Source organism: Lonchura striata, chromosome 1A (assembly GCF_050655825.1).
Source record: "Lonchura striata isolate lonStrDom1 chromosome 1A, ASM5065582v1, whole genome shotgun sequence".
NCBI lineage: Eukaryota > Metazoa > Chordata > Aves > Passeriformes > Estrildidae > Lonchura > Lonchura striata.
The window spans coordinates 10,242,488-10,258,428 of NC_140741.1; positions in this window are offsets into that span (position 1 = coordinate 10,242,488).

The following is a 15,941-nucleotide window of genomic DNA, read 5'->3' on the forward strand; positions in this document are numbered from 1 at the left end:
CTCGTACAAGCTACCGCTCTGTCCGGCTCCCGGAGCAGGAGAAGCGGCTGCTTCGCGCACACAACAGCGGAGCTGCAGCCGTACGCTCCGAAGCGCTGCTTCCGCCGAAAGACGCCGGCCACCGGCGCTTGGCTTCGGACAGTAGCCGAGAGCCGTAGTGTGCGTCTGCACTAAACTGCATCATAGCGAAAAGCTTTGGCAGTGTGTCTCGCAGGGAGATAGCTTAGGAGCGCAGCGCACTTATGCCTCCCTTGTCCAGAAACACGATTTTACTGCACACTCCAAAACAGTGCTCTTTTTAGGGCAATATATAAGCTGCTTTCTGACAGCCGTGATCTTTCGATTACTCTTGCCCAGCTCGTTGTTTTAACGTGCACATGCCGTCCTGGCATTGAGTGCACAGTGAAAGCAATCGCAAAAGTCCAGCAGCTGCTGACTCCCAAACACAAGGCGCTGGCTATGTTCTTCCTTCTTGACACCTCAACGCAGTCCTTCATTTCTGCAGTTGCCATCGAATTCTCTGCACTCGGTGCCTCAGAGGACGAGCACGAGTTTCCCAGGAAGGGCTGCATCAGGACGAATTCAAAACTCAGGAAAATTGTTCTGAAACACCTTCCATAAGGATGCTAGAATGGAATTGAAGAAGCAGGCGAGCGGCCACCACGGTCCACTAGCAGTCCTTAGGGTGCGCGCAGAAGCCGGGTGTTCTGCGGCTTCGTTCTTCGCCCTCGTACAAGCTACCGCTCTCTCCGGCTCCCGGAGCAGGAGAAGCGGCTGCTTCGCGCACACAACAGCGGAGCGGCAGCCGTACGCTCCGAAGCGCAGCTTCTGCCGAAAGTCGCCGGCCACCGGCGCTTGGCTTCGGACAGTAGCCGAGAGCCGTAGTGTGCGTCTGCACTAAACTGCATCATAGCGAAAAGCTTTAGCAGTGTGTCTCGCAGGGAGATAGCTTAGGAGCGCAGCGCACTTATGCCTCCCTTGTCCAGAAACACGATTTTACTGCACACTCCAAAAACACTGCTCTTTCCAGGGCAAGATGCCAGATGCTCTTTGATGGCCGTGCTCCCTTCCTGCTCTTGCCCAGCTCGTTGTTTTAACGTGCACATGCCGTCCTGGCATTCAGTGCACAGTGAAAGCAATCGCAAAAGTCCAGCAGCTGCTGACTCCCAAACACAAAGGCTCTTGTCTACGTTCTTGCTTCTCGACACTTCAACGGAGTCCTTCATTTCTGCAGCTGCCATCGAGTTCTCTGCATCTCGAGCCTTCGGGGACGAGCACGAAATTCCCAGGAGCGGCTGCATCAGAACGAAGTCAAAAACCAGGAAAGTTTCTCGGAACACTTTCAATAAAGCATGCCAGCAGTGCATTGAAAAGGCAGGGAGCTTTAGTCACCGTCCTCTAGCATTGCCAAGGCTGTGCACACAAATTCGTCTCGCTGCGGCTTCGTTCTTCGCCCTCGTACAAGCTACCGCTCTGTCCGGCTCCCGGAGCAGGAGAAGCGGCTTCTTCGCGCACACAACAGCGGAGCGGCAGCCGTACGCTCCGAAGCGCTGCTTCAGCCGAAAGACGCCGGCCACCGGCGCTTGGCTTCGGACAGCTCCGGAGAGCCGTAGTGTGCGTCTGCACTAGACTGCATCCTAGCGAAAAGCTTTGGCAGTGTGTCTCGCAGGGAGATAGCTTAGGAGCGCAGCGCACTTATGCCTCCGTTGTCCAGAAACACGATTTTACTGCACACTCCAAAACAGTGCTCTTTTTAGGGCAATATATAAGCTGCTTTCTGACAGCCGTGATCTTTCGATTACTCTTGCCCAGCTCGTTGTTTTAACGTGCACGTGCCGTCCTGGCATTGAGTGCACAGTGAAAGCAATCGCAAAAGTCCAGCAGCTGCTGACTCCCAAACACAAGGCGCTGGATATATGCTTGCTTCTCGACTACTCAACGCAGTCCTTCATTTCTGCAGTTGCCATCGAATTCTCTGCACTCGGTGCCTCAGCGGACGAGCACGAGTTTCCCAGGAAGGGCTGCATCAGGACGAAGTCAAAACTCAGGAAAATTGTCCTGGAACACCTTCCATAAGGATGCTAGAATGGAATTGAAGAAGCAGGCGAGCGGCCACCACGGTCCACTAGCAGTCCTTAGGGTGTGCGCAGAAGCCCGGTGTTCTGCGGTTTCGTTCTTCGCCCTCGTACAAGCTACCGCTCTGTCCGGCTCCCGGAGCAGGAGAAGCGGCTGCTTCGCGCACACAACAGCGGAGCGGCAGCCGTACGCTCCGAAGCGCTGCTTCTGCCGAAAGTCGCCGGCCACCGGCGCTTGGCTTCGGCAGCAGCCGAGAGCCGTAGTGTGCGTCTGCACTAAACTGCATCATAGCGAAAAGCTTTGGCAGTGTGTCTCGCAGGGAGATAGCTTAGGAGCGCAGCGCACTTATGCCTCCGTTGTCCAGAAACACGATTTTACTGCACACTCCAAAACAGTGCTCTGTTTAGGGCAATATATAAGCTGCTTTCTGACAGCCGTGATCTTTCGATTACTCTTGCCCAGCTCGTTGTTTTAACGTGCACATGCCGTCCTGGCATTCAGTGCACAGTGAAAGCAATCGCAAAAGTCCAGCAGCTGCTGACTCCCAGACACAAGGCGCTGGCTATGTTCTTGCTTCTTGACACCTCAACGCAGTCCTTCATTTCTGCAGTTGCCATCGAGTTCTCTGCATCTCGAGCCTTCGGGGACGAGCACGAAATTCCCAGGAGCGGCTGCATCAGAACGAAGTCAAAAACCAGGAAAGTTTCTCGGAACACTTTCAATAAAGCATGCCAGCCGTGCATTGAAAAGGCAGGGAGCTTTAGTCACCGTCCTCTAGCAGTCGCAAGGCTGTGCACACAAATTCGTCTCGCTGCGGCTTCGTTCTTCGCCCTCGTACAAGCTACCGCTCTGTCCGGCTCCCGGAGCAGGAGAAGCGGCTGCTTCGCGCACACAACAGCGGAGCGGCAGCCGTACGCTACGAAGCGCTGCTTCAGCCGAAAGACGCCGGCCACCGGCGCTTGGCTTCGGACAGCTCCGGAGAGCCCTAGTGTGCGTCTGCACTAGACTGCATCATAGCGAAAAGCTTTGGCAGTGTGTCTCGCAGGGAGATAGCTTAGGAGCGCAGCGCACTTATGCCTCCCTTGTCCAGAAACACGATTTTACTGCACACTCCAAAACAGTGCTCTTTTTAGGGCAATATATAAGCTGCTTTCTGACAGCCGTGATCTTTCGATTACTCTTGCCCAGCTCGTTGTTTTAACGTGCACATGCCGTCCTGGCATTGAGTGCACAGTGAAAGCAATCGCAAAAGTCCAGCAGCTGCTGACTCCCAAACACAAGGCGCTGGCTATGTTCTTCCTTCTTGACACCTCAACGCAGTCCTTCATTTCTGCAGTTGCCATCGAATTCTCTGCACTCGGTGCCTCAGAGGACGAGCACGAGTTTCCCAGGAAGGGCTGCATCAGGACGAATTCAAAACTCAGGAAAATTGTTCTGAAACACCTTCCATAAGGATGCTAGAATGGAATTGAAGAAGCAGGCGAGCGGCCACCACGGTCCACTAGCAGTCCTTAGGGTGCGCGCAGAAGCCGGGTGTTCTGCGGCTTCGTTCTTCGCCCTCGTACAAGCTACCGCTCTCTCCGGCTCCCGGAGCAGGAGAAGCGGCTGCTTCGCGCACACAACAGCGGAGCGGCAGCCGTACGCTACGAAGCGCTGCTTCCGCCGAAAGACGCCGGCCACCGGCGCTTGGCTTCGGACAGTAGCCGAGAGCCGTAGTGTGCGTCTGCACTAAACTGCATCATAGCGAAAAACTTTGGCAGTGTGTCTCGCAGGGAGATAGCTTAGGAGCGCAGCGCACTTATGCCTCCCTTGTCCAGAAACACGATTTTACTCTACACTCCAAAAACACTGCTCTTTCCAGGGCAAGATGCCAGATGCTCTTTGATGGCCGTGCTCCCTTCCTGCTCTTGCCCAGCTCGTTGTTTTAACGTGCACATGCCGTCCTGGCATTGAGTGCACAGTGAAAGCAATCGCAAAAGTCCAGCAGCTGCTGACTCCCAAACACAAAGGCTCTTGTCTACGTTCTTGCTTCTCGACACTTCAACGGAGTCCTTCATTTCTGCAGCTGCCATCGAGTTCTCTGCATCTCGAGCCTTCGGGGACGAGCACGAAATTCCCAGGAGCGGCTGCATCAGAACGAAGTCAAAAACCAGGAAAGTTTCTCGGAACACTTTCAATAAAGCATGCCAGCAGTGCATTGAAAAGGCAGGGAGCTTTAGTCACCGTCCTCTAGCATTGCCAAGGCTGTGCACACAATGTCGTCTCCCTGCGGCTTCGTTCTTCGCCCTCGTACAAGCTACCGCTCTGTCCGGCTCCCGGAGCAGGAGAAGCGGCTGCTTTGCGCACACAACAGCGGAGCGGCAGCCGTACGCTCCGAAGCGCTGCTTCCGCCGAAAGACGCCGGCCACCGGCGCTTGGCTTCGGACAGCTCCGGAGAGCCGTAGTGTGCGTCTGCACTAGACTGCATCCTAGCGAAAAGCTTTGGCAGTGTGTCTCGCAGGGAGATAGCTTAGGAGCGCAGCGCACTTATGCCTCCCTTGTCCAGAAACACGATTTTACTGCACACTCCAAAACAGTGCTCTTTTTAGGGCAATATATAAGCTGCTTTCTGACAGCCGTGATCTTTCGATTACTCTTGCCCAGCTCGTTGTTTTAACGTGCACGTGCCGTCCTGGCATTGAGTGCACAGTGAAAGCAATCGCAAAAGTCCAGCAGCTGCTGACTCCCAAACACAAGGCGCTGGATATATGCTTGCTTCTCGACTACTCAACGCAGTCCTTCATTTCTGCAGTTGCCATCGAATTCTCTGCACTCGGTGCCTCAGCGGACGAGCACGAGTTTCCCAGGAAGGGCTGCATCAGGACGAAGTCAAAACTCAGGAAAATTGTCCTGGAACACCTTCCCTAAGGATGCTAGAATGGAATTGAAGAAGCAGGCGAGCGGCCACCACGGTCCACTAGCAGTCCTTAGGGTGCGCGCAGAAGCCCGGTGTTCTGCGGCTTCGTTCTTCGCCCTCGTACAAGCTACCGCTCTGTCCGGCTCCCGGAGCAGGAGAAGCGGCTGCTTCGCGCACACAACAGCGGAGCGGCAGCCGTACGCTCCGAAGCGCTGCTTCAGCCGAAAGACGCCGGCCACCGGCGCTTGGCTTCGGACAGCTCCGGAGAGCCGTAGTGTGCGTCTGCACTAGACTGCATCATAGCGAAAAGCTTTGGCAGTGTGTCTCGCAGGGAGATAGCTTAGGAGCGCAGCGCACTTATGCCTCCCTTGTCCAGAAACACGATTTTACTGCACACTCCAAAACAGTGCTCTTTTTAGGGCAATATATAAGCTGCTTTCTGACAGCCGTGATCTTTCGATTACTCTTGCCCAGCTCGTTGTTTTAACGTGCACGTGCCGTCCTGGCATTGAGTGCACAGTGAAAGCAATCGCAAAAGTCCAGCAGCTGCTGACTCCCAAACACAAGGCGCTGGATATATGCTTGCTTCTCGACTACTCAACGCAGTCCTTCATTTCTGCAGTTGCCATCGAATTCTCTGCACTCGGTGCCTCAGAGGACGAGCACGAGTTTCCCAGGAAGGGCTGCATCAGGACGAATTCAAAACTCAGGAAAATTGTTCTGAAACACCTTCCATAAGGATGCTAGAATGGAATTGAAGAAGCAGGCGAGCGGCCACCACGGTTCACTAGCAGTCCTTAGGGTGCGCGCAGAAGCCGGGTGTTCTGCGGCTTCGTTCTTCGCCCTCGTACAAGCTACCGCTCTCTCCGGCTCCCGGAGCAGGAGAAGCGGCTGCTTCGCGCACACAACAGCGGAGCGGCAGCCGTACGCTCCGAAGCGCTGCTTCTGCCGAAAGTCGCCGGCCACCGGCGCTTGGCTTCGGACAGTAGCCGAGAGCCGTAGTGTGCGTCTGCACTAAACTGCATCATAGCGAAAAGCTTTAGCAGTGTGTCTCGCAGGGAGATAGCTTAGGAGCGCAGCGCACTTATGCCTCCCTTGTCCAGAAACACGATTTTACTGCACACTCCAAAAACACTGCTCTTTCCAGGGCAAGATGCCAGATGCTCTTTGATGGCCGTGCTCCCTTCCTGCTCTTGCCCAGCTCGTTGTTTTAACGTGCACATGCCGTCCTGGCATTGAGTGCACAGTGAAAGCAATCGCAAAAGTCCAGCAGCTGCTGACTCCCAAACACAAAGGCTCTTGTCTACGTTCTTGCTTCTCGACACTTCAACGGAGTCCTTCATTTCTGCAGCTGCCATCGAGTTCTCTGCATCTCGAGCCTTCGGGGACGAGCACGAAATTCCCAGGAGCGGCTGCATCAGAACGAAGTCAAAAACCAGGAAAGTTTCTCGGAACACTTTCAATAAAGCATGCCAGCAGTGCATTGAAAAGGCAGGGAGCTTTAGTCACCGTCCTCTAGCATTGCCAAGGCTGTGCACACAATGTCGTCTCCCTGCGGCTTCGTTCTTCGCCCTCGTACAAGCTACCGCTCTGTCCGGCTCCCGGAGCAGGAGAAGCGGCTGCTTCGCGCACACAACAGCGGAGCGGCAGCCGTACGCTCCGAAGCGCTGCTTCCGCCGAAAGACGCCGGCCACCGGCGCTTGGCTTCGGACAGCTCCGGAGAGCCGTAGTGTGCGTCTGCACTAGACTGCATCCTAGCGAAAAGCTTTGGCAGTGTGTCTCGCAGGGAGATAGCTTAGGAGCGCAGCGCACTTATGCCTCCCTTGTCCAGAAACACGATTTTACTGCACACTCCAAAACAGTGCTCTTTTTAGGGCAATATATAAGCTGCTTTCTGACAGCCGTGATCTTTCGATTACTCTTGCCCAGCTCGTTGTTTTAACGTGCACGTGCCGTCCTGGCATTGAGTGCACAGTGAAAGCAATCGCAAAAGTCCAGCAGCTGCTGACTCCCAAACACAAGGCGCTGGATATATGCTTGCTTCTCGACTACTCAACGCAGTCCTTCATTTCTGCAGTTGCCATCGAATTCTCTGCACTCGGTGCCTCAGCGGACGAGCACGAGTTTCCCAGGAAGGGCTGCATCAGGACTCATTCAAAACTCAGGAAAATTGTCCTGGAACACCTTCCATAAGGATGCTAGAATGGAATTGAAGAAGCAGGCGAGCGGCCACCACGGTCCACTAGCAGTCCTTAGGGTGCGCGCAGAAGCCCGGTGTTCTGCGGCTTCGTTCTTCGCCCTCGTACAAGCTACCGCTCTGTCCGGCTCCCGGAGCAGGAGAAGCGGCTGCTTCGCGCACACAACAGCGGAGCGGCAGCCGTACGCTCCGAAGCGCAGCTTCTGCCGAAAGATGCGGGCCACCGGCGCTTGGCTTCGGCAGCAGCCGAGAGCCGTAGTGTGCGTCTGCACTAAACTGCATCATAGCGAAAAGCTTTGGCAGTGTGTCTCGCAGGGAGATAGCTTAGGAGCGCAGCGCACTTATGCCTCCGTTGTCCAGAAACACGATTTTACTGCACACTCCAAAACAGTGCTCTGTTTAGGGCAATATATAAGCTGCTTTCTGACAGCCGTGATCTTTCGATTACTCTTGCCCAGCTCGTTGTTTTAACGTGCACATGCCGTCCTGGCATTCAGTGCACAGTGAAAGCAATCGCAAAAGTCCAGCAGCTGCTGACTCCCAGACACAAGGCGCTGGCTATGTTCTTGCTTCTTGACACCTCAACGCAGTCCTTCATTTCTGCAGTTGCCATCGAGTTCTCTGCATCTCGAGCCTTCGGGGACGAGCACGAAATTCCCAGGAGCGGCTGCATCAGAACGAAGTCAAAAACCAGGAAAGTTTCTCGGAACACTTTCAATAAAGCATGCCAGCCGTGCATTGAAAAGGCAGGGAGCTTTAGTCACCGTCCTCTAGCAGTCGCAAGGCTGTGCACACAAATTCGTCTCGCTGCGGCTTCGTTCTTCGCCCTCGTACAAGCTACCGCTCTGTCCGGCTCCCGGAGCAGGAGAAGCGGCTGCTTCGCGCACACAACAGCGGAGCGGCAGCCGTACGCTACGAAGCGCTGCTTCAGCCGAAAGACGCCGGCCACCGGCGCTTGGCTTCGGACAGCTCCGGAGAGCCCTAGTGTGCGTCTGCACTAGACTGCATCATAGCGAAAAGCTTTGGCAGTGTGTCTCGCAGGGAGATAGCTTAGGAGCGCAGCGCACTTATGCCTCCCTTGTCCAGAAACACGATTTTACTGCACACTCCAAAACAGTGCTCTTTTTAGGGCAATATATAAGCTGCTTTCTGACAGCCGTGATCTTTCGATTACTCTTGCCCAGCTCGTTGTTTTAACGTGCACATGCCGTCCTGGCATTGAGTGCACAGTGAAAGCAATCGCAAAAGTCCAGCAGCTGCTGACTCCCAAACACAAGGCGCTGGATATATGCTTGCTTCTCGACTACTCAACGCAGTCCTTCATTTCTGCAGTTGCCATCGAATTCTCTGCACTCGGTGCCTCAGCGGACGAGCACGAGTTTCCCAGGAAGGGCTGCATCAGGACGAAGTCAAAACTCAGGAAAATTGTCCTGGAACACCTTCCATAAGGATGCTAGAATGGAATTGAAGAAGCAGGCGAGCGGCCACCACGGTCCACTAGCAGTCCTTAGGGTGCGCGCAGAAGCCCGGTGTTCTGCGGCTTCGTTCTTCGCCCTCGTACAAGCTACCGCTCTGTCCGGCTCCCGGAGCAGGAGAAGCGGCTGCTTCGCGCACACAACAGCGGAGCGGCAGCCGTACGCTACGAAGCGCTGCTTCAGCCGAAAGACGCCGGCCACCGGCGCTTCGCTTCGGACAGCTCCGGAGAGCCCTAGTGTGCGTCTGCACTAGACTGCATCCTAGCGAAAAGCTTTGGCAGTGTGTCTCACAGGGAGATAGCTTAGGAGCGCAGCGCACTTATGCCTCCGTTGTCCAGAAACACGATTTTACTGCACACTCCAAAACAGTGCTCTTTTTAGGGCAATATATAAGCTGCTTTCTGACAGCCGTGATCTTTCGATTACTCTTGCCCAGCTCGTTGTTTTAACGTGCACATGCCGTCCTGGCATTGAGTGCACAGTGAAAGCAATCGCAAAAGTCCAGCAGCTGCTGACTCCCAAACACAAGGCGCTGGCTATGTTCTTCCTTCTTGACACCTCAACGCAGTCCTTCATTTCTGCAGTTGCCATCGAATTCTCTGCACTCGGTGCCTCAGAGGACGAGCACGAGTTTCCCAGGAAGGGCTGCATCAGGACGAATTCAAAACTCAGGAAAATTGTCCTGGAACACCTTCCATAAGGATGCTAGAATGGAATTGAAGAAGCAGGCGAGCGGCCACCACGGTCCACTAGCAGTCCTTAGGGTGCGCGCAGAAGCCCGGTGTTCTGCGGCTTCGTTCTTCGCCCTCGTACAAGCTACCGCTCTGTCCGGCTCCCGGAGCAGGAGAAGCGGCTGCTTCGCGCACACAACAGCGGAGCGGCAGCCGTACGCTACGAAGCGCTGCTTCAGCCGAAAGACGCCGGCCACCGGCGCTTGGCTTCGGCAGCAGCCGAGAGCCGTAGTGTGCGTCTGCACTAAACTGCATCATAGCGAAAAGCTTTGGCAGTGTGTCTCGCAGGGAGATAGCTTAGGAGCGCAGCGCACTTATGCCTCCCTTGTCCAGAAACACGATTTTACTCTACACTCCAAAAACACTGCTCTTTCCAGGGCAAGATGCCAGATGCTCTTTGATGGCCGTGCTCCCTTCCTGCTCTTGCCCAGCTCGTTGTTTTAACGTGCACATGCCGTCCTGGCATTGAGTGCACAGTGAAAGCAATCGCAAAAGTCCAGCAGCTGCTGACTCCCAAACACAAAGGCTCTTGTCTACGTTCTTGCTTCTCGACACTTCAACGGAGTCCTTCATTTCTGCAGCTGCCATCGAGTTCTCTGCATCTCGAGCCTTCGGGGACGAGCACGAAATTCCCAGGAGCGGCTGCATCAGAACGAAGTCAAAAACCAGGAAAGTTTCTCGGAACACTTTCAATAAAGCATGCCAGCCGTGCATTGAAAAGGCAGGGAGCTTTAGTCACCGTCCTCTAGCAGTCGCAAGGCTGTGCACACAAATTCGTCTCGCTGCGGCTTCGTTCTTCGCCCTCGTACAAGCTACCGCTCTGTCCGGCTCCCGGAGCAGGAGAAGCGGCTGCTTCGCGCACACAACAGCGGAGCGGCAGCCGTACGCTCCGAAGCGCTGCTTCAGCCGAAAGACGCCGGCCACCGGCGCTTGGCTTCGGACAGCTCCGGAGAGCCGTAGTGTGCGTCTGCACTAGACTGCATCCTAGCGAAAAGCTTTGGCAGTGTGTCTCGCAGGGAGATAGCTTAGGAGCGCAGCGCACTTATGCCTCCCTTGTCCAGAAACACGATTTTACTCTACACTCCAAAAACACTGCTCTTTTTAGGGCAATATATAAGCTGCTTTCTGACAGCCGTGATCTTTCGATTACTCTTGCCCAGCTCGTTGTTTTAACGTGCACATGCCGTCCTGGCATTGAGTGCACAGTGAAAGCAATCGCAAAAGTCCAGCAGCTGCTGACTCCCAAACACAAGGCGCTGGCTATGTTCTTCCTTCTTGACACCTCAACGCAGTCCTTCATTTCTGCAGTTGCCATCGAATTCTCTGCACTCGGTGCCTCAGAGGACGAGCACGAGTTTCCCAGGAAGGGCTGCATCAGGACGAATTCAAAACTCAGGAAAATTGTTCTGAAACACCTTCCATAAGGATGCTAGAATGGAATTGAAGAAGCAGGCGAGCGGCCACCACGGTCCACTAGCAGTCCTTAGGGTGCGCGCAGAAGCCGGGTGTTCTGCGGCTTCGTTCTTCGCCCTCGTACAAGCTACCGCTCTGTCCGGCTCCCGGAGCAGGAGAAGCGGCTGCTTCGCGCACACAACAGCGGAGCGGCAGCCGTACGCTCCGAAGCGCAGCTTCTGCCGAAAGTCGCCGGCCACCGGCGCTTGGCTTCGGACAGTAGCCGAGAGCCGTAGTGTGCGTCTGCACTAAACTGCATCATAGCGAAAAGCTTTAGCAGTGTGTCTCGCAGGGAGATAGCTTAGGAGCGCAGCGCACTTATGCCTCCCTTGTCCAGAAACACGATTTTACTGCACACTCCAAAAACACTGCTCTTTCCAGGGCAAGATGCCAGATGCTCTTTGATGGCCGTGCTCCCTTCCTGCTCTTGCCCAGCTCGTTGTTTTAACGTGCACATGCCGTCCTGGCATTGAGTGCACAGTGAAAGCAATCGCAAAAGTCCAGCAGCTGCTGACTCCCAAACACAAAGGCTCTTGTCTACGTTCTTGCTTCTCGACACTTCAACGGAGTCCTTCATTTCTGCAGCTGCCATCGAGTTCTCTGCATCTCGAGCCTTCGGGGACGAGCACGAAATTCCCAGGAGTGGCTGCATCAGAACGAAGTCAAAAACCAGGAAAGTTTCTCGGAACACTTTCAATAAAGCATGCCAGCCGTGCATTGAAAAGGCAGGGAGCTTTAGTCACCGTCCTCTAGCAGTCGCAAAGCTGTGCACACAAATTCGTCTCGCTGCGGCTTCGTTCTTCGCCCTCGTACAAGCTACCGCTCTGTCCGGCTCCCGGAGCAGAAGAAGCGGCTGTTTCGCGCACACAACAGCGGAGCTGCAGCCGTACGCTCCGAAGCGCTGCTTCCGCCGAAAGACGCCGGCCACCGGCGCTTGGCTTCGGACAGTAGCCGAGAGCCGTAGTGTGCGTCTGCACTAAACTGCATCATAGCGAAAAGCTTTGGCAGTGTGTCTCGCAGGGAGATAGCTTAGGAGCGCAGCGCACTTATGCCTCCCTTGTCCAGAAACACGATTTTACTGCACACTCCAAAACAGTGCTCTTTTTAGGGCAATATATAAGCTGCTTTCTGACAGCCGTGATCTTTCGATTACTCTTGCCCAGCTCGTTGTTTTAACGTGCACATGCCGTCCTGGCATTGAGTGCACAGTGAAAGCAATCGCAAAAGTCCAGCAGCTGCTGACTCCCAAACACAAGGCGCTGGCTATGTTCTTCCTTCTTGACACCTCAACGCAGTCCTTCATTTCTGCAGTTGCCATCGAATTCTCTGCACTCGGTGCCTCAGAGGACGAGCACGAGTTTCCCAGGAAGGGCTGCATCAGGACGAATTCAAAACTCAGGAAAATTGTTCTGAAACACCTTCCATAAGGATGCTAGAATGGAATTGAAGAAGCAGGCGAGCGGCCACCACGGTCCACTAGCAGTCCTTAGGGTGCGCGCAGAAGCCGGGTGTTCTGCGGCTTCGTTCTTCGCCCTCGTACAAGCTACCGCTCTCTCCGGCTCCCGGAGCAGGAGAAGCGGCTGCTTCGCGCACACAACAGCGGAGCGGCAGCCGTACGCTCCGAAGCGCTGCTTCTGCCGAAAGTCGCCGGCCACCGGCGCTTGGCTTCGGACAGTAGCCGAGAGCCGTAGTGTGCGTCTGCACTAAACTGCATCATAGCGAAAAGCTTTAGCAGTGTGTCTCGCAGGGAGATAGCTTAGGAGCGCAGCGCACTTATGCCTCCCTTGTCCAGAAACACGATTTTACTGCACACTCCAAAAACACTGCTCTTTCCAGGGCAAGATGCCAGATGCTCTTTGATGGCCGTGCTCCCTTCCTGCTCTTGCCCAGCTCGTTGTTTTAACGTGCACATGCCGTCCTGGCATTGAGTGCACAGTGAAAGCAATCGCAAAAGTCCAGCAGCTGCTGACTCCCAAACACAAAGGCTCTTGTCTACGTTCTTGCTTCTCGACACTTCAACGGAGTCCTTCATTTCTGCAGCTGCCATCGAGTTCTCTGCATCTCGAGCCTTCGGGGACGAGCACGAAATTCCCAGGAGCGGCTGCATCAGAACGAAGTCAAAAACCAGGAAAGTTTCTCGGAACACTTTCAATAAAGCATGCCAGCAGTGCATTGAAAAGGCAGGGAGCTTTAGTCACCGTCCTCTAGCATTGCCAAGGCTGTGCACACAATGTCGTCTCCCTGCGGCTTCGTTCTTCGCCCTCGTACAAGCTACCGCTCTGTCCGGCTCCCGGAGCAGGAGAAGCGGCTGCTTCGCGCACACAACAGCGGAGCGGCAGCCGTACGCTCCGAAGCGCTGCTTCCGCCGAAAGACGCCGGCCACCGGCGCTTGGCTTCGGACAGCTCCGGAGAGCCGTAGTGTGCGTCTGCACTAGACTGCATGCTAGCGAAAAGCTTTGGCAGTGTGTCTCGCAGGGAGATAGCTTAGGAGCGCAGCGCACTTATGCCTCCCTTGTCCAGAAACACGATTTTACTGCACACTCCAAAACAGTGCTCTTTTTAGGGCAATATATAAGCTGCTTTCTGACAGCCGTGATCTTTCGATTACTCTTGCCCAGCTCGTTGTTTTAACGTGCACGTGCCGTCCTGGCATTGAGTGCACAGTGAAAGCAATCGCAAAAGTCCAGCAGCTGCTGACTCCCAAACACAAGGCGCTGGATATATGCTTGCTTCTCGACTACTCAACGCAGTCCTTCATTTCTGCAGTTGCCATCGAATTCTCTGCACTCGGTGCCTCAGCGGACGAGCACGAGTTTCCCAGGAAGGGCTGCATCAGGACGAAGTCAAAACTCAGGAAAATTGTCCTGGAACACCTTCCATAAGGATGCTAGAATGGAATTGAAGAAGCAGGCGAGCGGCCACCACGGTCCACTAGCAGTCCTTAGGGTGCGCGCAGAAGCCCGGTGTTCTGCGGCTTCGTTCTTCGCCCTCGTACAAGCTACCGCTCTGTCCGGCTCCCGGAGCAGGAGAAGCGGCTGCTTCGCGCACACAACAGCGGAGCGGCAGCCGTACGCTACGAAGCGCTGCTTCAGCCGAAAGACGCCGGCCACCGGCGCTTGGCTTCGGACAGCTCCGGAGAGCCGTAGTGTGCGTCTGCACTAGACTGCATCATAGCGAAAAGCTTTGGCAGTGTGTCTCGCAGGGAGATAGCTTAGGAGCGCAGCGCACTTATGCCTCCCTTGTCCAGAAACACGATTTTACTGCACACTCCAAAACAGTGCTCTTTTTTCGGGCAATATATAAGCTGCTTTCTGACAGCCGTGATCTTTCGATTACTCTTGCCCAGCTCGTTGTTTTAACGTGCACGTGCCGTCCTGGCATTGAGTGCACAGTGAAAGCAATCGCAAAAGTCCAGCAGCTGCTGACTCCCAAACACAAGGCGCTGGATATATGCTTGCTTCTCGACTACTCAACGCAGTCCTTCATTTCTGCAGTTGCCATCGAATTCTCTGCACTCGGTGCCTCAGAGGACGAGCACGAGTTTCCCAGGAAGGGCTGCATCAGGACTCATTCAAAACTCAGGAAAATTGTCCTGGAACACCTTCCATAAGGATGCTAGAATGGAATTGAAGAAGCAGGCGAGCGGCCACCACGGTCCACTAGCAGTCCTTAGGGTGCGCGCAGAAGCCGGGTGTTCTGCGGCTTCGTTCTTCGCCCTCGTACAAGCTACCGCTCTGTCCGGCTCCCGGAGCAGAAGAAGCGGCTGCTTCGCGCACACAACAGCGGAGCTGCAGCCGTACGCTCCGAAGCGCTGCTTCCGCCGAAAGACGCCGGCCACCGGCGCTTGGCTTCGGACAGTAGCCGAGAGCCGTAGTGTGCGTCTGCACTAAACTGCATCATAGCGAAAAGCTTTGGCAGTGTGTCTCGCAGGGAGATAGCTTAGGAGCGCAGCGCACTTATGCCTCCCTTGTCCAGAAACACGATTTTACTGCACACTCCAAAACAGTGCTCTTTTTAGGGCAATATATAAGCTGCTTTCTGACAGCCGTGATCTTTCGATTACTCTTGCCCAGCTCGTTGTTTTAACGTGCACATGCCGTCCTGGCATTGAGTGCACAGTGAAAGCAATCGCAAAAGTCCAGCAGCTGCTGACTCCCAAACACAAGGCGCTGGCTATGTTCTTCCTTCTTGACACCTCAACGCAGTCCTTCATTTCTGCAGTTGCCATCGAATTCTCTGCACTCGGTGCCTCAGAGGACGAGCACGAGTTTCCCAGGAAGGGCTGCATCAGGACGAATTCAAAACTCAGGAAAATTGTTCTGAAACACCTTCCATAAGGATGCTAGAATGGAATTGAAGAAGCAGGCGAGCGGCCACCACGGTCCACTAGCAGTCCTTAGGGTGCGCGCAGAAGCCGGGTGTTCTGCGGCTTCGTTCTTCGCCCTCGTACAAGCTACCGCTCTCTCCGGCTCCCGGAGCAGGAGAAGCGGCTGCTTCGCGCACACAACAGCGGAGCGGCAGCCGTACGCTCCGAAGCGCTGCTTCTGCCGAAAGTCGCCGGCCACCGGCGCTTGGCTTCGGACAGTAGCCGAGAGCCGTAGTGTGCGTCTGCACTAAACTGCATCATAGCGAAAAGCTTTAGCAGTGTGTCTCGCAGGGAGATAGCTTAGGAGCGCAGCGCACTTATGCCTCCCTTGTCCAGAAACACGATTTTACTGCACACTCCAAAAACACTGCTCTTTCCAGGGCAAGATGCCAGATGCTCTTTGATGGCCGTGCTCCCTTCCTGCTCTTGCCCAGCTCGTTGTTTTAACGTGCACATGCCGTCCTGGCATTGAGTGCACAGTGAAAGCAATCGCAAAAGTCCAGCAGCTGCTGACTCCCAAACACAAAGGCTCTTGTCTACGTTCTTGCTTCTCGACACTTCAACGGAGTCCTTCATTTCTGCAGCTGCCATCGAGTTCTCTGCATCTCGAGCCTTCGGGGACGAGCACGAAATTCCCAGGAGCGGCTGCATCAGAACGAAGTCAAAAACCAGGAAAGTTTCTCGGAACACTTTCAATAAAGCATGCCAGCAGTGCATTGAAAAGGCAGGGAGCTTTAGTCACCGTCCT